The sequence below is a fragment of the Cygnus olor genome, chromosome 1 (assembly GCF_009769625.2).
Source record: "Cygnus olor isolate bCygOlo1 chromosome 1, bCygOlo1.pri.v2, whole genome shotgun sequence".
In the NCBI taxonomy this organism is placed as follows: domain Eukaryota; kingdom Metazoa; phylum Chordata; class Aves; order Anseriformes; family Anatidae; genus Cygnus; species Cygnus olor.
In genome coordinates, this window is record NC_049169.1 from 207,212,034 (window position 1) to 207,233,572 (window position 21,539).

General features: G+C 45.9%; 1 protein-coding gene across 6 annotated transcripts in view; it reads right to left on the bottom strand.

The window, feature by feature from the left end:
• The window catches only part of GDPD5 (glycerophosphodiester phosphodiesterase domain containing 5), a 163,925-nt gene that overhangs the window by 111,921 nt on the left and 30,465 nt on the right, over positions 1-21,539 (bottom strand). The window contains exon 2 of one of the 6 annotated variants that reach the window (XM_040544634.1): positions 7,347-7,427. The exons of 4 other annotated variants lie outside the window; for them this stretch is intronic. The gene's annotated coding sequence lies outside the window, so the exon portion shown is untranslated. Of the gene's footprint in view, positions 1-7,346; positions 7,428-16,563; positions 16,889-21,539 lie in introns of those variants that run through there. One more of the 6 variants, XM_040544632.1, reaches the window with a different exon arrangement.

A 21,539-nucleotide genomic window follows, 5' to 3' on the forward strand; every position in this document is an offset into this window, starting at 1 on the left:
CTACTCCTTTGTCTTAGTCCACAAGGAATGGACAAAGCACAAACCAACTATCTTTGATAAACTTGGTTTCTTCTTGGAAAGATACGGAGACCCAGCTGGAGACAGATTAGAGTTGACAAATGCTTACAAGGAGCTCCATGAGCTATGCCCGCCTGATTTCTAAGTGACTATTTGCTGGAAACCAGCACAACCAGCTGAAATGGGCTCTGGTTCATACACAGAATTCAGAAGGTCAACAGAAGTCAGATCAACACAGCCAGGAAGACACCCCACACGTTTACTTGGGTTGCTGTCTTGTCAAAGCAGACGAAAGGGATTTCTGCACAAAAGAGATATTTAATAACTGGAAGCAACAAATGCACGCCAGGCTATGAAACAGCAGGTGATAAACAAGGGACTTGTTGGCCCATTCTGCCAAAGTTTGTCTGGCAACAAGTGTGAAAAATTTGTTATTTTGGGGGCTGGTGGAGAGATGGGCAACAACTCCTGCCAATGCCTCATCAATTGCTTACATCTCCAAGTCTAATGAGGTTGTTTTCTTTTTTTTTTTGCTTTTAGAAGTAGCAAAGAAGTTTTAAGCAGCCCAAGAGGTGTAAAACCTGATTCTCCCTAGCAGAGAAACTATCTGAAAATACAGGTGGCTGGGGGGAGCTGAAAGTACCCAAAAAAGTTAAGAAAATGCTGAAAGTGCCACAGACTGAGCTGGTCCCATCCTTAGGTTAGCTGGTGAGAATGGTAGAGGTCTACTTCCACCTCTGAGTATTTGTCATAGGGAAAGCCCAAGTTGGGCTGCACGTAGAGGTGTCTCCTGTGCTTGAATGGAAAGGCTGACAACTGTTGGGCAAGGCAGGGCAGTGTTTGGCAGGCACAGAAACATTATTCCACTGCTGGAACATAAATGTTAAACTCATTTTTTAAGCAAGGCTGAAAGGGACTTTAAAAAAAAGGGTAGAAAGATTAATAAAGGAAATATCAGCAGTACCTGAATTCCCATTCCAAGGAGTTAATTAGCTCTATAAGTACATTTCCTTTATATAGTGCTTTCTGGCTGAGAAGCTAAGGCTCTAAGTGTTGCACCAGGGTCACTTACCCAATTAGAAATACAAACAGTTTCACGTGGAAAGCCACGGCAGCCAAACCACTGCGCAATCTTTACACTGGGAGAGAGGAAAGCCCCATCCTTCTGAGCCAGCATTTGGTAGGCACATGCTAACTTCCAAGCCAAAAAAATAATATGCCAGGAAGACAGGATTTCAGCAGGGCACCAGAACGTCCTGATGGGTTGGTTAAGAGTGCTGAGGACATCCCCAGTCCTCTGGGCTCTGAAACCCTGAACCAAATCAGCCAGAAGAGATCCATCCCTGGAGGTGTTCAAGACCAGGCTGGATGAAACCCTGGGCAACCTGGTGTCATGGGAGGCATCCCTGCCCATGGAACTAGATGATTTTTAGGGTGTCTTCCAACCCAAACCATTCTATGATCCCAGTCACTTTTATAGAGTTATCCTGCATTTAAGTAGTATTCAAGTGAGCCAGCGTTTGGAAAGAGGGAGGGCATCCTCCAGGAGGCCAGCAGGAGTTTCCATGTTACAACAGCCAACTTTTTATGCCATTGCTGGTAAATAGTGGAGAACCCGTGGGGAAGAACCGAAGAACCTCTGGATTACACCCTTCCCCAACCACAGATATGTTGGGGGCACAGGGTTTTCAGAAGGCACAGGTTCTCCAGTACACGTCTGTCTCAGATCATTGGCCCCGCAAGAGAGGAAGATGGGTGGAAGATGTGAAAAAGCCACCAAATCCCATCACCATGGAGCAGTGCCTTGGCACCATGCCTGGTGGTGCCACCTTGGGACAGCAAGCCAGAAATATCCAGGCTAGCACCACAAGAGCACAGCAGTCCAACAGTTAACAAAACCAAAAAACAGCTCAACAGTAAACTGGGGTGGGACAAGGCAAGGACCCAGACAGCACCAGGAGTGGCTGCTGATCTTGGCAGAAGGGGTGGAAGAAGCAGTAGCTGAGTCACAGGAGCAGTCATACCACAAAGTGCCAAGCAGGTCTGGGGGAAGCTGGAAGGGGAGGGAGGCTGTGTCTTGTCCAGCACACCCCGTGTTCAACCTCTTTTGCCTACAAACATCTAATAGTGTGCACTGTGATGCCAGCACAGTCTGGGAGATGAAACCATGTCAGCAGACAGCCGACGATGAAAGGGAAGTCACCAGTGGGAGAAGACAGTAAGACCAAGAAAACACAACTAGATGCTGAAGAATATCTGTGAGTTCCTCCGGTTGTTTTTTAAAATGAAATCTCTTGATTCCTTCAGAAATTTTTGAAAGATTGCACAGCTTTTCCTTCCCGCATACCCCTAGAGCTCTGCCATCTCTGCCAAGCTGGAGAACAAAAGTTTGTATCGAGCCTTATCCAGGCTCGACATGTGTTTTCGCTGAGGAACTAAAGGGAAACAGAAGTGTTTTTGAACATGCACACCCTGCCATGCAGTTTCCTTTACAGACAAGCTTCTCCCACCTCCCTGATTACCCTTTCCTACCCACACCCCGAAGGGTTCACCATAACCACACGTGAATTGTATTAGCTGGCCCTCCGAGGGGCAGTTTTCATCTCCTCTGGAAGGTGTTAGCAGCTAGAGCAGAAGTCGGTCCAACATATTGCTACAGAGGGCTTGTCATCTGCTTTCCCCAAGACGTGTTCCCCTCTGCACTGCTGAAAGTTTGGTTCACGCCAGCAGGAGAAGAGAACTGCACGAACCACGCCAACAGCGTTCATCTGAGAACGAGCAAAATGCCTCCACACCCACAGCACACACTTTAATTGAAACAGTAAGGGGGGAAAAAAAACAGCAAGATTTATTTTACAATCAATACCGTGCACGTCTGCTGTGCAACTGCTATCCAGAGAATTAAGCGTGAATGTCCCTGACTTAATGAGAGGTGGAAAGTCCTAGTTAAATGGATTACAAGCTCTTTATTTCCTGTGATTGATTCCTTCCATGCGGCTGCAAGAAACGTTCTTCACAACTGTTCTTACACAGCAGAGAAGCTAAGTTGGGGGGCAGTAGGCTTGTTCCCCATGTACCAACTGCTCCTTCCCTCCCAGGTAAGGCTCCTGCATGCAGCCAACGTGCACAGCTCTGCACCAAAACACCCTCTCCGACCACATTGAGACCCACACACACAAGATCTGTTCCCTCTGCTTCTTCCAAGACGTTATTTCCCCTTCCATTCCCAAAGCAAACATTCACTGCTCCTCGCGGTTAGCTGCTCCTCTGTAGCTCCCTTGTCCTAAAAGCCAGATACTGTTTTGGCTTTGTACACCAAGAGGGCATAAATTAACCTGATAAGGCTCTAATTGCACAGCAAGCTCCTTCCCACTACAAACACCCTGCATGTCCCATGGCCAAAGTAATCAAAAAAAGAAGATAGTCAGCAGGATCTGGTGACATGAGAGATATGAGGAAGCCAACCCCATCTCTGAGATTTTGGAGAGTTTCTGACTCCAGCACTTTTTCCTTTCCTTTCCATTGTTCCACATCAGTCCAGTTGCCACCAAGACAGACCATCAAACCCTAGGAAGGATTTCCAGATATTCACTTTTGGATAGAGCACTAAAAAAAAAAAAAAACATGAGCTAACTGATGAAGCCCAGGAGATAACCAAAAACGGTCAGCGTGCATCAGGAGATGGATACAGAAGAACTGTTCATGTCTCTGTTTCTCTCTCCCTGTCTACATTAAAGTGCTGAGCAAAAACAAGAGTGTGATTGCATGTGATAAGAGTTGAAAAAATGCATGGGAATGCCAGAAGTGACATGAGCACAAGAAGTGGCTCAAAAGGCTCATGGAAGATGCACGCAAAGTGTCTCAAACCTGGAGGTATGACCGATGACTCAGGAAGGCTTGCAGTGCTACAGGTATCTCTGGAAGGTTGCACAAGCTCCATCTTTGGAGATTTTTTTTAAGACCTGGCTGGGCAAAGCCTGGTCTGAGCTCACATCGACCCTGCTTTGAGCAGGGCAAGATAGAGCAGAGCCCTCCTGTGGTCCCTTCTCACCCCAGTGGGCGGATGGATCCATGATGAAATAAAACATCAAGCACCAGCCCCACAGGAGCCCCAGCTTCCAGATCAGCATGCACACAGGTATTTCAAACCTGCAGCACATCCTGGAAACCTCTTATAAAGCGACTCCATTTTACCACCACAATCCCTTTGTGACAAGCTGTCAGAGCAGACTCGCACAATTGGCTCTTCCCGCTACAGGTTTTAGATCACTCAAAAAAAAAAGAAAAAACCTTAAGACAATCAAAGACAAGATCAGAAATTATACTCACACCCCCTCCTCCAGCTATTTCACAGCAGATATGTTGACTTCTGATGAGGAAGGGCTCAACTCCTGCTCACCCCTCTCCTGTTCCAGAGATACTCAGAGGTTTGTCTCGCATTCCTAAAACCTCTTTCCAGTTGTGGCTGAATTCTTTCCAGTCCTGTATAAATCAGTCTCTGTTCAATGCAAGGAGGCAGACACGACAGTTTCCGTCCCAAAGGATTTAAAAGCTCGATCCAGGCACCGCGCGGTGAATGAAAATGGCATCCAGGGAAACAAGCGGGTAAGGAAAGACAGGTGACAAGCATCGGATCATACAGTCACTCGTTCCAGGTAAATACTTGTCTTGACTGCTGATGTGTGTACTCAAAACCCAGGAGCTGATCTTTAAGACGACATGAATAAGGACAAAGTGATTTTACTCTGTTTGCAGCTGCATAAATCTTTCAGGGGAAGGGAATTTTCTCATTTCACTTGGCAAGCGGTTGCAAAGTTCCCCAATGCATTCTGCTTTCTGAAGAGCATCTCAAAATGCTAGGCAAGGTCATTGCGACGGTGGCATTAGAAGTGACACAGCAAGGGAAGAGGAGAGAAGGTGAAGCCAGGAAGGGAACCACCCCTCCATCCATGAGGTGACTCCCAGAGCAAACAGAGGAGACTCACAGACATTTCCAAGCCGTGCCTGGAGAGCCCAGCTCTAATAGAAATAAAAACCAGAACTCTCCCTGACCATTGCATCAGCTGCTATCTTATTTTCCTTATGGAAGGGACCAGCCACGAGGGATTCATAAACTCACTGATGCAAATCCAAGACCTATCAGTCCAAGGGCTTTCTTCAAATGTTTTTGAGGACTTTTAGCACCACGAGCATTAACCCAGCCTATTCCAGAGCCCTCTCCAGCATTAACGATGCTCTTCCAGACAGTTACCAGTGGTACCACCACTCAGCCACTCTGTGGTACCACCACTCTGCCACTAGAGTGGCAGAGCCAAATTAATTACTACAGTGGAAGAACGACATCTGCAGCAAGCTGCCTTCGCAGCAGGACAGCCGCCTTTCCTCCACCCCTGGTGAAACCCTAAGCAAAGCTAAACAGGACTTATTTGGGTGGACAATAAATCACAGAGAACAGGAGCATCCTTTATAGGGTGGAGCATCAAGCATCGCTGCCCATCCTTACAGCTATTTCCACCTTTCCCCCTCATCCTTCACAACAAGCAGGTGATTTATGGTGGTCAGGCAAAGACACCTGGAGCAAACTGGTGAGGTTACAATGGGCTTTGGAGATGTGACACAAAGCTCTCCATCCGACATGCCTCAAAGCATCAATGTCCACATCGGTCACTGCTTATGATCCTCAGCCTCATGCTGCAGAGAACATGGTCCTGAGGCAAGAGCCCAAGGGGTCCATCAATGCATAGTTATGTAGTTTGGTGGGAATTGCTTCCAGCCCAGAGCAGCTTAGCCAAACATCTGGAGCAGCTAAGCAGCAAGTCCCACAGGAGCCCAGAGGCCAGGATGCAACAGCACCACTATTTTTCTTCCCTTCCCCATGAAACACTAAGCTTTCTAGGAAAAAGCCTCAGAGAGAAAGAGAGAAAGCTGATTTTTCTTTTTAGCCCTGTGACAATGCAGTAGGTGAGGGGAAAAACAACCGCAGATTTTTACCAGGGCAGAGCGCTCAGAACCACAGACTAAAGATCAGTTATGCAAGCATTCAGTCATTGCTAATAAGCCTGGCCGGAGGGAAACGTGTTCATTCAACAAGACCTTTCCTTCCCTACCAAGGAGGACATGGATGTCACCACAGAGATGACACAGACACTACCTAAAGCAGACCTTTCAGCACCAAGCAAGAGAAAAAAATAAAAAAGATTCCTGAAAGTCTTTTGATGAGCCATCCTTATGCAAGCATCAAGAAAAACAAACACTTGCTAGTTTGCAAGGCTGAAGCACCTACCTGGGAGCATCATGCACCTCACACCAGGAATACAAACCAAAAAGCAGCTGCATTCGAGGAAAACGGATGAGGACTTTCTGGAGCACAGATCTCCCACAGAAAAGCATCTTTTTTTTTTTTTTTTTTTAATTTGCCCATCCTGGGTTTAGTTATTAAGAGGTTCCCAGGAAAATTAGCCTGTGTAGCTTGAAAGGGCAGGTCAGCTACATGCAAACAGTTTCCAGGATTAAATGGTTTTCTTTTAGCCTGGTTCACTTCACTTTCTAGCAGAGCCCATTTGGGGTTTTCATCTTTAAGAACCTGTCTAGATAAGAACATTGAGGAAAGCTACCATCCACAGAAAACAAGCAGATTTCCTTACACTAGCCAAGAGCTAAAAATATCTTTATTTTCAGCTTATTTTTCTAAGAAAACTCGGTCTGCTTGCATAAGTTTCTCTGATCCTGTACTCTTCTCTGCTCTCCGCCACCCTTCCCTCCCCAAGCATCAATGCTCTGGGGCCTCAGCCTCTTCCAACGCAGAGCAGTTGTGCACTGGCAAGCTCTCCAAAAGATGCTGCTGGGTGGAAAAGGATTGCAGGAGCCCCCCAGGGAAGAGTCGTCCCAGTCCAGCCCACTAGCCTAGACTACTCCGCACGTACAGCTAAAGACATGAAAGGATGGAAGTGGGAAGATTAAAGGTTTGAAATAAATCCCAAAGAAACAGACTTCATTTGCTCTTAGGTCAATTTTTTTTTTTTTTTGGTTAAACAGAAAAACTTTGAAAACAGCTCACATTAAATAACTTGCTGGATGGATGACCAAGCCAGTATCTGCTACCTCTTGAACATACTTAAAAGGTCCTGAAAAAAATGCTGGCTTATTAACCAAATTAAGAGAAAGTACCAAGTACCTAACAAAACATCTCTGCAAGTACTAATCCAGTGACAAATTTCAGGTTTAGACTTTACAATTACCAGAGACAAAACAGAAAGGACCATCAGCTAGCAATATTTTGTTGTTGGAACGGTTCTTACACAATCCTAAAACTCAAGGGCAAGACTTACCCTTCCCTGGATGAGCACACTTGATTTCAGCACCACCAGTAGACCGGATAAACCAGAAGACTTAATCCCAAAGGAAAAGAACTGGCCAAAAAGGAAAAAAAAAAGAGAGACTGTTACAGAATGCTGCATTTCTTAGCTGGGTAACTGGTCAGACTGGAGAACAGGGGAGGAAGATGGAATTAGGAAATAAACTGGACAAAGGTACAAACACTAGGGATGGCCGAGTATAAAGTAATAGGGACAGGGCAATCCCTACAGAGTGAGAAAGAGCAGGAGTAGTAATCCCAGCTTGCTTCAGGCCACAGATGTGAAGATGAGCAGCAAGGAAACATGAGGACTGCATTTAGCAAGAATCAGTTTATTCAGATTTGCACAAGGCTGCAATATAAAAACCCTGCATTAACAAGGTAAAGAACTACCTGAAGAGCAGGAAAAAAAAAGTATATATGTATATTCAACAAGAAAAATACTTTGAGGCCCTTGTACCAAGTTCATAAAAATCCCCCTCAAGCACTTGAAGCCATGAAACCTTCCTCTCAGGTTATTCAGGGATAAGAAACAGCTTGAAAGGTCAGGAAAGAGGCTGACCTAGCAGGAGTTCACAGGGCCTAACACAGTCACCCCATTTATAAAAGTGACCAGGGTCCTGCTACTACTCAAGGACTCATCAAAAGCACAAGGCAGAAGGCATCTGCAGTAGCGTAATGAATTAGCCAGGTAATCTACCACAAATGAGAAGGAAAAAAGAAAGATGTGAAAAAGCATACTTCATGCTTCTATTTCAAAAAGTGGCAGTCCATTTGTTCTCCTTAAGAACCATTTTCAACTAAAAACTAGGAACCTGATATAAGTTCTCCCTCTGTTTCATCGCTGCAGGACTTTCTTGCCTCCAATTTCCCCTCCATCCAAGAGATGTGAGCAGCATGGTCTAGGTAAGGCACAGGAGACAGTTTCCACACCACTTGCTAGAACTAGAAAACAATTTTCCCAAATAGGACAATTTATAAACCAAGCCAGGTACCTTTACATTAAGATACAGCCCGGCTGATGTGTGACAGCAGCTCTGTTTGGCTCACGGTTGATTTGACAGTATCTGAATTTCTGTCAATCTAGCAGACCTCCATCAGGTCCTTTTTCATTCCCGGTAGCCTGATCCTATTTTTGGATTCTGTGGGCTTATCAGCAATATGTTTGTCTATTTTTTTCATCTCTGCTACCTCTTAAGCTGGTTCAAGAACAGTTATGCAAGAGTCCCTCTGGTTACAATGGAAAGGAGACACTTTCTTCTCTGACCTGAATTCTGGCAGTATTAGCACATCTTCCACATCTCTCGGCCACAGCCTTCCTCATTTCAGAGATGTAAAACAAATCAATCAGCTCCCCAAAATTCAAATATTTTAGGCATTAGACCACATAGCACTTTCTTAACCAGCAAGTGATTATTTCTCCTTACAAGTCCCTGAGTGGAATGACTGAGAACCTGTATCTGAAGAAGTTTTCACTTTTCTGATATGGTCAGCTCACAGCTCAACTATTACATAAACATGGATCTGGAAGCTCTTAAGCCAAGAAAGCTGGGGAAGAGCGAATACGTGCATCTTCAAGCCATTAAGAAGCTTATCAAGAAGTCTAAGAAAGGATGAGGCAGAAGATCGCATCATTCACAAAAGAGTCATTCCAATGCCTGCACCCAGTAGAGCTAAACAGAGTTACTTTTGTTGGTTTTAGTGAGCCCATAGCTGTCAAGTGAGACAGGTGAAGGAAACTTCTATGTTCTTCCTGCTCTCTCCAGGTGAACGAGTCATTTCACTACTGTTATTTCAAAGCAGTCCAGAAGAAATCTCGACTGATAGTTGGTAGAAGACACCTCTTTTCCTAGCCAATTCAATGGGGAACTCTATTTTTTCATGTTGTGAACTCAATCAAAACACAGCAGCAGACTTAAACGCCTTAGGTCCATGTTCTTCTCCATCATACAGGATGTGGCAGTTCCTGCTCATCTAGCAATGCTCTTGCAGTCAGCCTCTGCATGCTGCAACATCACACCAAGCTCTGGCAAGCCACGAGGTTCAGCTGTAAGGTTTTATTTGATCAGCTTGCTTTTCAGATGACCTCAGAGCTGACCTGAGAAGGAGATTTGACTAGGTGACTTCATGAGCTCCCTCCCCAGAGAGGACCCACAGTTTTCCTAGTCTTCGTTCTGTCACTGATGTGCCTGATTTATATACTGATTTATCTCATCAATCAAGGGAAAACATGGCCCTGTTCTGCAGTAAAAACAGCTAGACCCTGTTGTCCGTCATACCAGTGGGACCAGTATTGCCAATACTGGACAATCTCATTATCTCCTGTTAAGGACATTAATGAATGAGCCAGGTCCATGCACTGAGAAATGCACTGTAAAGTATTAAGAGAAAACTGAGAAAGCAATAGTCTGTTCTACTTGCTTAACAGCCACAGTAAAAGCAAGTCTTTTGAAAATTTGGAAGCACAAGCAGCGTTGTATTTCATCCACAGCCTCACGTTAATTCTTCTGCCACACATCAAGGCGCTACAGAAAAGCACAGAAGGCACAGCTCGTGCTTCCTGATAGCCAGCTGCCAAGCAGCTATTTCACCAGTCTCAGGTCTCCAGCAGCAGCTTCCATACAGGAATGAGGTTTGCAGAGAGAGGTTTTGGTGTCTGCCTCCTGGACAGGGAGAGCACAACCCAGTGACCGAGGAAAAAATGACCGCTACTCACACTGTACTCAGAAGCAACTTGGAAAGAGGAGTTAGAAAAATTGAGTGCTTCCCCCTCTTTCTTCCCTTTCTCAGTGGATGTTTCCATTAGAGAAACAAAGTTCCTTACCAAGTTTTAAAACAGTCTGAGGTTTGCAGCCAACAACAGACTCCAAAAGAGTCTGGTCAGGATGGAAACTTTTCCAGCATAAACCCCTCAAGCTAATAATGTTGGCCAAATCACTGTAAATCACTCTTCTCTTTAATCCTTGCTATTAACTTTTAGCTTTCTAAGCAATTTCGCATATTCCAGAAAGCTGGGGTTTTGGATTGTGCTGCTTTCCAAGAATATCCATTTCTCTATAGCAGCACAGCAATTGCAAGCTATTGAGTAGGCTGTGAGACTTAAAGCCCTAACCCCTTACCTTGCGTCTTCCTCAGCATTATTTAAGCAAGGCTGACAACATTTTCACCGGGGTAGAAAACACTCTGCCCCAATAATTAGTAATACATGGTAAATTTTAATTTGAATATTACGTATTTTGTAATGGAGTTGTTGTTCAGTCTTCTGCCAAGCCCCCGACAATTCCACATTTTTTCCTTTTTTGTTCTTTTGAGTATTGACTGAAGCCTGTTAAAACTTTTTTTTTTTGTAAACAGCTGATACCACCTGCTTCCAGCAGCAGGGAGGAAAGCAGAGCATCACACACCTGTTTCTATTCCTGGGACATTATGCAAGCATCTTCTTCACACACCACCTACACTTTGGTCCTCAATCTGTTTGGCTTCACAGCATCCCTCTCAAGTGAAAACATGGAGTCAGCTCCGCGTCTCGTCTAGCTCTGTCTTTCATCGGGCTGTTCATGTTTCTTTTCACAGCTTAATAAGGTTTTGTTCCCTTTGCTGGTGAAATCTTTGCCACCCATCATTTGCTCAGCCCACAGGTTTGAACCCAGCATATGCAGCTTGCTCAGCACACCCAAGCTCACAAGTCCTCTCTCCGCAACAGGTGGCTCAGCTTTTACAGGAATGTAAGTGTGACTTCTCTTAAATCTTCTCTTTCAGCTCAAAGTAGACACTTTAAACAGAGCATCCTGAAGCCCATAGGTTTTCTCTCAGCTCAGCTGAGATGTCAAAGCTGTCATTATTCAGACTTGCAGCTGAAAACCCAGGCTATTTACTATAAGAGATCTACAAGTTTGACAAGCCCAACCCTGGTACTTGGCCACAAAACACAAGGAAATAACCACAGACACAAACATGTCACAGAAAATAGCAGAAAGGGGTAGAGCCAGACATTCTTTGGCAATGGGATGCTCAGTAAGGAAAGTACCTTTCCCTAACACAAGTTCCTTCCTATTCAGCTTCAAGAAGTTTTTCATAGTCTTGGAAATCACTTTCTATGACATTCTAAATTCAGTCTTGTCAAAAACACTTCAGCCACGTGGCAGGAGATAATCCCACTGACAGTTTAGACATGGCTGCAAAGAGCCCCATGTGGTCCACAGCCAACATGAACCATTATCTATACCTTTATCTATAGAGAAGTTTCCAAAATATAAGGCCGCATGGCTTTTAGATAGGAAAAAAATAGAGCGGTTGTGCCACTAAGCTCGCATTACCCTATTTAGGCAGGTAGGATGGAGGGGAATATACCATGTTCCAGATAACTCTTCATACAGGGAAAGGGGTTTGCTTTCTTCTGTAGTGAGACCAAAAGCATTAAGATGACTCCCAGTTGGGAAACCCAAGCACTATGCCACCAGCTTTCACAAGAGCGTCCCAGCTTCCTGATCTCTTGTTCAGAGACTTCAGGAGCTAGACACAATAAAGAGTAAGTACTGGGATCTCCCAAGGTTGTTGGAGAAGGATGGAAATGCTTCACTTACTGTTATCACAACTAAACTCCCACCAGCTTGCCTTATCTGTCCCAAGAGACCTCTTCTACAGAGCAAATGACATCTCAAAACATCCATCCTGAGGCAGGCCAGTGAAAGTCTTACAGAAAATCTTGAGGGTATTATACACAGAACCTTAGTTCTTTGCTGTCAAGACACAGAGAGAAGAATGGAGACTTGGGGATTTGATATTGATGAATAGATATTTTTACAAGGTTTTACAAGGAGGGAGCTAAGAGGCTACAAATACTCATCTTACAAGGGCCAATATCCCTGGTCTTCAGTGCTTCCTCCTGCTTCCAGCATTAGCTTAGGATGAGCAAAACATGCAACAGTGACACCTCCCAGAGCATCAGCTCTAACCCCCTACCAGGATCTGTGGGAGTCACTGAAGGAAGGAGCAGAGCACACTGGGGAGATCAGAGAACAAACACAGCAAGTCACTTGGTTTTTCATTAGAGCCAGAGAGTATAAGAGCACAATCTCATCCTTGTCACAATCTTTGCTGTTGCAGAAACAGCTTGGACCCACCAGTACATAGGTTTTCCCTGTTTCTTCTCCTACTCAAGCTATCAGGCGGAAAGGATTGAAACAAAACCCTAGAAGGAAGAGGGTCTGGCATGCTCAGAAGTACCTAAGATGCACCAGGGAGATCCAAGCAGGGTTGCCAACTTCCTTTACAGCCCCGCCCCACCCCAAAAGGACATTGAGACAGTTAGCACACTACAAGTCATTTCTTACCCCCAGCTGTTAACATCTTGGGTTTACCCTGTTCTGTGGCAGGTTTCATAAGAAACTTGCTCAGTAGCCCTAGACTTTCCCTGCATTCTAGGAACCAGCCACACATGATGAGATGACCTTCTAAGCATCAGAACAAGCCTTTTTTTTTTCCCCTCAAGAGAGTTCAGCAGGTGGCACGCAGAGATTTCAAGCCTGTCGGGTATCACTGCTGAAGGCTGCAGGGCCAACTGGATCATCTGTTTTAACCCAAAATGAAAACAACCTTCTAAAGCTGACCACCAATACAGGAAGAAAAAGCAGGTACAGGATCAGCTCCAGCACATCTAGAAAAAACACCAACCACAGGCAGACCAGAAGCAACAAGAAAGAGAGCTTTTAAGAGGACAGTCAATTTTCTTGGCAAGAAGTTTGAGATTCACAGGGTGTTTTTTTACTGCATGCTCATGCTTTGTTACAAACACTCTTTCCCAAGGAGGCTGAAGCACTGCATTTCCAAACACAGTTGTCAGCAGCTTACAGAGCAAATATTCTCCAGGGCAGTCTCGCACTACTGACTTCATATTTTCACATTAGAAGCCATAAGCTGTATTCAAGATAGACTCCATCTTTGTATTAAAGCAAAAACTCAAGCCTGTCATAAGTTATAATGCAGTTTATTAGCTGAAAAGTATTTCCAGCTGCAGTTATTGCCTACTAGAAGCAGAACTGGCATCCATTCATCATCTTACTCCTTATGAAAGGAGGTTGCACAAGAAAGACTAAGCTAATCACCAATTTCTTGCTGAAATCAGGTCCCCCAGGCAGAAGAATCATAGAATCACAGAAACATTTGAGTTGGATGGGATGTTCAAGATCATCCCATGGGCAGGGTACACGTCCTCACAGCATAGGGTGACCCCATACAGCCTGGCCTTGGGCACTGCCAGGGCTGGGGCACCCCCAGCTCCTCTGGGCAGCCTGGGCCAGGGCCTCAGCGCCCTCAGAGGGAAGAATTTCTTCCCAAAGCCTCCCCGAAGCCTCCCCCTGCCAGGCTCCAGCCGGTGCCCCTCGTCCTGTCCCCCCAGCCCTGACCAAGAGTCCCTCCCCAGCTTTCCTGCCCCCCCTGCAGGCCCTGGCAGGCCGCTGGCAGCTCTCCCCGGGGCCTTCTCTTCCCCAGGCCCACCACCCCCAGCTCTCTCAGCCTGGCCCCACAGCAGAGCTGCTCCAGCCCCTGAGCATCCTCGCGGCCTCCTCCGGGCCCTCTCCAGCAGCTCCGTGTCCTTGTGCTGGGCCCAGAGCTGAACGCAGCGCTGCAGGGGGGGCCTCCCGAGAGCGGGGCCCAGGGGGACAATCCCCTCCCTCGCCCTGCTGCCACGCTGCTGCTGCTGCTGCCCAGGGCATGCTTGGCTTTCGCTGCCAGAGCACGGGGCGGCTCAGGACCAGCTTCTCACCCCACACCACCCCCAGGTCCCTCTCCTCAGGGCTGCTCTCCAGCCATTCCCTGCCCAGCCCAAAGTTGGGTTTGGCATTACCCTAGCCCAGGTGAAGGACCTTGCACTTGGAAACATTATATATAAATTTTAATATATATCTTAAGTCTTGCCAGCCTTTGAAATTCTCCTCACAAGATTTCATGAACGCAATTTGTCAACTCACAGCAAAACTAGAAAAAAGAGGTGGCCAAGACTTCACCTGCACAGCAGCACAGATGTTTTGCCTGTCTCCATCCATGCAATGCCAAGAGAGATACCAGATCTAGGCAAAGATTTATACATGGATCTAGCAGCCATTTGGCTATTCTTTGCAGCAATCTGGGTGCTACTGAGCACAGCTAGAGCACACTATTCACTAGGATGCTTGCCCAGAGTACAAATAGCAGTTGGACATCAGCAACTGAAGAGAGAGGTGAGACGTTCAACAGTTCAGAATAAAAGTAGTTTCTTCAAACCACACCTGGAAGTGGAAGCAAGGTGAGAGGCAACAACACTGAGCAGAAAAAGCTTTATAGTGACAGAGATGTTGGGCAACACGTTGTAAGGCTGTCACAGCACTCTTGTGACTGCAGCATCATCCAGGGGATGAAGCCACATCCCATAGTGGCAAAAGCAGCGCACAATTTCCACTTTGCTTGCTATGAACAGGAATACATGACAGACAAAGTGTATTACAGCCATGAAACCAGGTTACCTTAAAAGTCCGTATAAACAGTGACAGTTGAGTGCCCTGGGTAGGGAGGATTAGCTAGATTTGTGCACACACACAGGATACATTTCATCTCAGGGGTATATTCAAGCAGAAAGACAACGGTGCCTTTTTGCAACCCCTCTCCTCCCCAGATGATCTTTTATACACCCACGTGTTGCACAACCCTGAAACACGGTTCTCAGCATGTAGACTTGAGGCTTTTAAGAGAAGACAGCACAATTAAAAACCTAGTACCTGAAGGGAACAATAGGACATCCACATGGATTAATGTGAGCAGCGGGCTGGATGGCAGGTACAAGAACAGAATATCAGAAGATGCTTCCATTGCAATTATCTCAATCCCCAAACCTACTCAAATTATATTCTTCCAGTGCTTTAAAAAAAGACTCAGACCATCTTATATTTACTTTTAAGCAGCCTTCCTATTACCAGTGTTTGAGCACGCAAAGCCCCAAGGAGGGAGATCAAGCAGCAGAGCAGGATGGGGAAGACTTCAGCTCCCAAAAGGTCATTCCTGCACAGAGAACTCAATGCTGCTGAGACTTTGGGGGCAGCTAAACATTAGCAGAGGAGCCACAAACAGGAATAAGCGTGACACTGCCTGCTATTTGCACAGGCCTTAGACGCGTTCAGGTTGCAGTTTCACTAGAGCAAAGCGGATATGCCTGATAAACCACCCCGAAGCTTCCTTGGAAAAAGAAAATGAGTCACTTCTGGCTAGATGCATGCACATGCTACTACAAAAAAAAAGGCAAAAGATCATTGACCCTGCTCAAAAAATAAACTGAAAGTCCTTTGAAACAAGGATCACATTGCTTTAATGTAGTTTCTTTCTATCACTTTTACCCACATGCTTGTCTTCAGACCACACAGCAATTCGCTTTATAGTTCACACTGGCAGAAAGAAAAAAGGCAAGCAGGCCTCTAGAGCATCTAACCACAAAAACCCTCAGCAAAAAGTCACCTACACCATGGAAGACAGACCGGAATTGTGCAGCAGGTTTTTCTTTCCATCACATGCTGAAACTACGGCTTGAAACCCTCCCCTACAAAAAGCCACCTATCTGGGCACCCAATTTCAGGAAGTTTTGTTGCATTCCTCTTTCAGTCAGATTACTGAAACACCCGACAGAGATGCTGAATCACCCAGGAAACACAGGCTGGTTTTGAACTGGGGATGAGAAACAGCAATGAGAGCTAGAAATCCTAACGAGATGCCCCTGTCCCTAAAACTAGGAGACAAATTGTCACCATGCTACGAGCAGCAGCTCAGAGAGAGCACAGCCAGTTTCTGCAAATCTCTGGACTAAGAGAAGGGATAAAAAGAAAGACGAACTGTGACACGTTGGCCCTTAAAGCCTGCAGGTTCACACAAGGATGGTGCCCCCATGCAGCCCACCAGCTAACTCCACTCTCCTGTCCCACCCTCCAGAAGACATCCCCTTGCACCAGACCTCATCTGACACACCTGCGTTTCAGGAGCATCAAAGCTTTCTCTTGCAGTGAGGAAAATCACAATGAAAACCTTCAAGTGTCCTGCAGCCCTTCAGCAGTGTTCGGGTGCTGCTCCGGTTGCCACAAGCCTGCTGTGCTCCATCTCCCTCTCTTCTCCCCCACCAGGACCATGCAAACCACCACCAGAGCCCACAGAGAAGTGCTGAAAAGAAATCTCACCATCGCATTTGCAGCACAGATGATTTCATCCCAATTACTTGCTCTTGTCATGCAAAACAAAACCTACAGGAGAAGGTTTAAATCCTGACCAAAAAAACACAACCACCAAAATGAAGACACTGCTCCAGGCAATCATTTCAGATTTTACATGCTGAGATCAGCCTTTGAGTCTGAGGAGGTTCCCAGAAGTGCTCTCAGAGGGCAGACAGGCATTAAAGCACAATTATACATCTGAATTTATGTCTTCACCCTCTGATTCAGGGCAGCCCAAGGAACACACACATACAGGAACAGCTCGTTTAAAAAAGAGGACCTGGAAAAAAGTGTGCATGTTATGCCGAGAAGCCGGGCAAAGAATGCAAATTCTGACCTACTTCTCCCTCCTTGCTGGAGAGGCAGCTGCTATTGCTGCTCTGCAAGCATGAGAGACGAACAGGAGCCCTGCCAAAACTGCTGCAGCGATGCCTCTTCCAGACGCAGGCTGCTCCGTGCCAGCCCCTTGCAAAGCAGGGGAATTGTCCTTCTGCCCGGGCATTGAGATCACAACCGCCTGGTCCAGCGGTCGATGAAGTCAGGATGGACAGAGGTCACTGCAGGGCCTGTAGTCATCTTTTATGCCTGCAGTATTTCCTCCAACTCTTTTGCTAGTGCTTGCCTTAGCTCTGCTTCAGGGATGAGGAAGAGCAGTGTCCTCCGGGTAAATGAGAGGAGTCAGGTGCCTTCATAAAGCCTCTCTCCAAACCAATCTCCAAGAGGAGAAGGACACAGCCACTGAGGTGATGGACACGTTGGCTTGACTACAACCCCAACTGAACACCCATGGACAGCAAAGTCTTCCCAGAATCCACATAAGTCATCCACTCTCCTCGTGCAACAGGCCAGAGATGCAAGAAAAATTCCAGGGAGGAGGAACACAGAGTTTCACCCAGCAACGCTTCCACTGAAGGAAGTTTCACATTTATTACACAAGCTGAGGCTCTCAAACCAGATCTTCGTGCTGGATTATCTACCCGAGAGCCACCAAACTGCAGCCAAAGGTGAAGCAGAACCAGTAGCATTCAGACAAGATTCACCCTACCATACTCATCTCAGGAGGATTACTTTTCTCATGTACTTGCAAAAACAGACCAGCCTGTTTTGGAGGGTCATGAGAACCTTGGAAGGATAGCTATCCCACGCTCCTTTCTGTAGGAGAAAGCCTTTCAGAGGAAGAAATTCACCTTATCTCACACGGATGTGCATTGATAGGGTTAGCCATTGGCTTGGGTTCCATGAGTCACAGAGGCGTGTCATTGCAAAATATTTTCATTAAGGCAGCAAACTGTTTCAGAACAAGGTGATGCAAAATAAACGCAACCAAGAAGCAAGAGCTATCCCTCTTACATCAAAGATCCAGCTCATTTTAGTCACCTCTTGCTTCATCCAGGGCACAGGATGCAGCTGGCATTTACAGGACACCTTGCACAGCACGTGGTGCTTGGTGCCAAAAAAAAAATCAGGTAGATGTTACTGGATGTTCCCAGCTTATTGCAGCCAGTTGAAAAGAAATCAGGACAAACAGAGCAGCAGTTTTCAAGTAGCTCCAAGCCTCAGCCCATTTCCAAAGCCAGTATAAATGCACACGGTGCCCACAGAGGGTGGAAGTTACCTGGCAAATTTCAAGAGATGGGAACATGAGCAGCACTGCCCATCCCACACCCCAGCAGGAGACACAAGCGTCCAGCAAACACTGGTTTCTCATCAGTTCCTGCAAATACTATCATATATTATACACATTAAGCTCTTAATACAGCCTAAGGTATATTATTCACCATCTCTCAAGTCTTATGGTTAGCATAAGTGCCGTTATAGGGAGATCCATAAAACCCTAGCTGTACTGGCCAGCAGTTGCCATTTCTGTCCAAAGCCTCCTGCAAACTCCAATTATAGAGAAGGCTTTGTTCAACCTCCCCGCTTCCTTTCCCTCGGGAAGCCTATATGTCAGAAGACCAATAAATGCTGGCAATTTATTACGTGGAAAGACAGCCATGCAGCTAACAGAGAGAGAACCGAGAGCTGAGCTGGGTTTATGATTGAAACAGCCACAGAGCCCTGCGGTGGCAAGTCAGATTTGTTGACTCTGCTTATGCACACACACACATCTGGGGGTGAAGGGACATAAAGTAGAGAAGGATTATTGGCTTCACAGGAGGAGTTGGACAGACAGATGTAGTTCAGCTTTAAAGGCCATTCTGGGACTGTGTTGGAGGAAAACAGAGGAAAAACACAATTTACCAGGAATCAGATAGTTCCAATTTAAAGAGGCTGTTTGTCAGTGTTGATTAAGGAAGGATTGTTTTTATCCTGAAGGACAGCAGGTCAATCTCCACAGTCCTAAGAGCTCTCTCACCTCATTACTGTGAGGCCACTACCTCAGGCACTAGAAGCACCTCCAATGTAATTATGGTATTTAAATAAAAGAGAATCAGGCTGTATTGGGGGGTACTTCTGGCCACCCAGGCACCTAAGTAACCCTCCAGCAGGCAGAGGTTTTGGCATCCTGCTCATCACCACCTATGCAGACACCTCATGCACTACTTTCAAGATGATTGATCGTTTCTCTGGCCTTTTCCCAAGGGATTGGGGCATTCAAACACCACTTGGATAATTTGCTTTCCCATGCCCTTTCTGCAGGGCTGCAGTCAGTGCAGGCATGGAAGTGTGCCTGCATTTCAGTTCAGTGCACCAAGCAGAACAGCTTTCTCCACCTTTGTGGGATGTGGCTTACAAAGATCTCCCTCTCCCACCCTACAGAAGAATGAGCTGGGATGTTAAGCAAAGCACTTCATCCTTCTCACCAAAACCAGCCAACAGTCCCAGGACTGAAAACAATGCCTGGGATGTGCAAGAGATGTTTAAATCTGCGTTGCCTTCCTCCCATGTCCTGCTGTAAGCACCCTGCCTTGTCTACCAACAGCACTTCTATTCAAACCAAGAGGAAGAAAGCTCTCATCTGTTTAGTTTTACTTAACACAGAGTGGCAGAAGTGTACCTTAAAGTTCTGTTGTGTTTTTTTTTTTGCCTGGTAACAATAGCAGCTACTTTTTAGCTAAGACACAACAGCACGTCCATTCGAAACCAGCAGTGAGGCAGACGAACCTGAGTTCATTCAGCTCCTGCTCCTTGTTCTTCTTTGTCCTTTGAGGAACACGACAAAATGTTCCTCTAAGAGAGGCACACCAATTTTTTGCGTGTGCAGGAAATCACACGTTCAAGCTGTGCCACTTGCTGAATGAAGCAGAGCTGATGGCTTGGGTCACTCTGCTCTATTCTTCTTTAAGCTTTTCTCCAAAATTGAAGGCTCACAGTTTTTAATGAAGGCAGAAATTCTCAGGCTTCTGTAGACCTCAGACTGAGAATTTCAGAAAGTGCCCACAACCACACACCAAATTCAAGAGAGGAGGGGTAGGTGGTGAAAATCTGAGCTAAGAGCTCATCCCAATCTGTCCCAAAGGGCTCGACACTGGCTTAATATCACCCCATCTTTCTTCCAGCAATCCAACACAGAAATAATCGGATTCTCAGCCATCCTCCCACTTCCCCACGAAGAAACTGAGAACCTGTCCTGACCTTTTCCAGAGAGCCTTTGCTAATGCAGGTGGGCTAATGCACATGGGCTACCTTTGGGGCAACATCCCAAAAACACCACCATAAACCATCACCAACCCATACTAGAGGTGCTCGGTACTATTTTCAGCAGGGAGAGTCACGTCCTCCCTTTCCCTGGAGCTCACCCATGGAGCAGGACTTAAATGGTTTCAAAACTGTCCCACTGCACAGCTTCTGGACCAGAATTTTCTTCTTCCTCACCACTGTGGGAAGCAAAAGATACATCAGCCCTTCTCTAATGTTTTTAGAGAGATGACCATGTAAGCCAGCTCCCCAGCATATTTGGATAAGTGTTAATTAATGTCATCTCTACTCTTACAGCCCCAGCTGTTTTTAAAGTCTCAACCACACCAGTTTTTAACAAGGAGAAGGTCATGTCTGTATCTGCTAGGAAAGCTGTATTTTGTTCCTTACCACCTCTATGGAGCCTTTTTAGATGCAGAATTAAATCCTTCTTTATACACAGCTTAGTGAGATGAGAGAGCATATGAATTTCTCTTCACCTCCAAGGCAAGTTAATACCGATCAATCAAAAGGAGCAAGCAAGTCATACAAAATAGGGTTTAAACCTTTATAGAAAGGTCATTGTCACAGCAGAAAAGACAGACCAGCTGCTAAGAGAGTAGCTGGTTGCATTTAATCATGCCAGGGTTTCACACAGGATTAAGGGATCCCAGGGAAATCTCAAGTCCACCTTCTGCAGTAGACACACCGGGAGAGGAGACCTCAGGTCACCCTCCCCATTTCCTGGCTTCCTATGGCTGTCTCCATCCTTTTGTGAGGGACGGAAATTGCATCCTCTGAAATTGGCATTAAACCAAGGAAAACCAACTGATTGTCTTTATTTTCCTCCTCGCCTTAACGAGAACGGCATTCACCAAGAGACGGGGGGGAAGGGGAAGGAAAGAAAAATCAATACATCACACACATTTCCTGCTTTGCAAGGTTAATCGCTCCAGCGAGCTATTAGCATATTTCAGAACACAGTTATCCACCAAATATTAGATTTTCAGTTATGCTGAACAGTAATTAAGATACTCAAGTCTCCGCAAGTCAAAGAGGTGGTTGTGCTACCCAGCAAGGTCTCCACCTGGCTTCCCACAAGCAGCTCCAATGCATCAGCTCACACAAAAATGCTGTGTTCAAGGCTCTGCCTTTGCCAAGCCTTATTGAATCTGCCCCACAGGTTCACATGTTAAAAGAAAAACTTTCCTTCCAAAAAAGGAGGAAGAAATTAAAGTTAAAGCACTGATTCATAAAGAGGGGTTGATTTATACACTGCAAACTCATGCTGGAAAGGGTAGGAGGATGAATTAGCAGACAGTCCA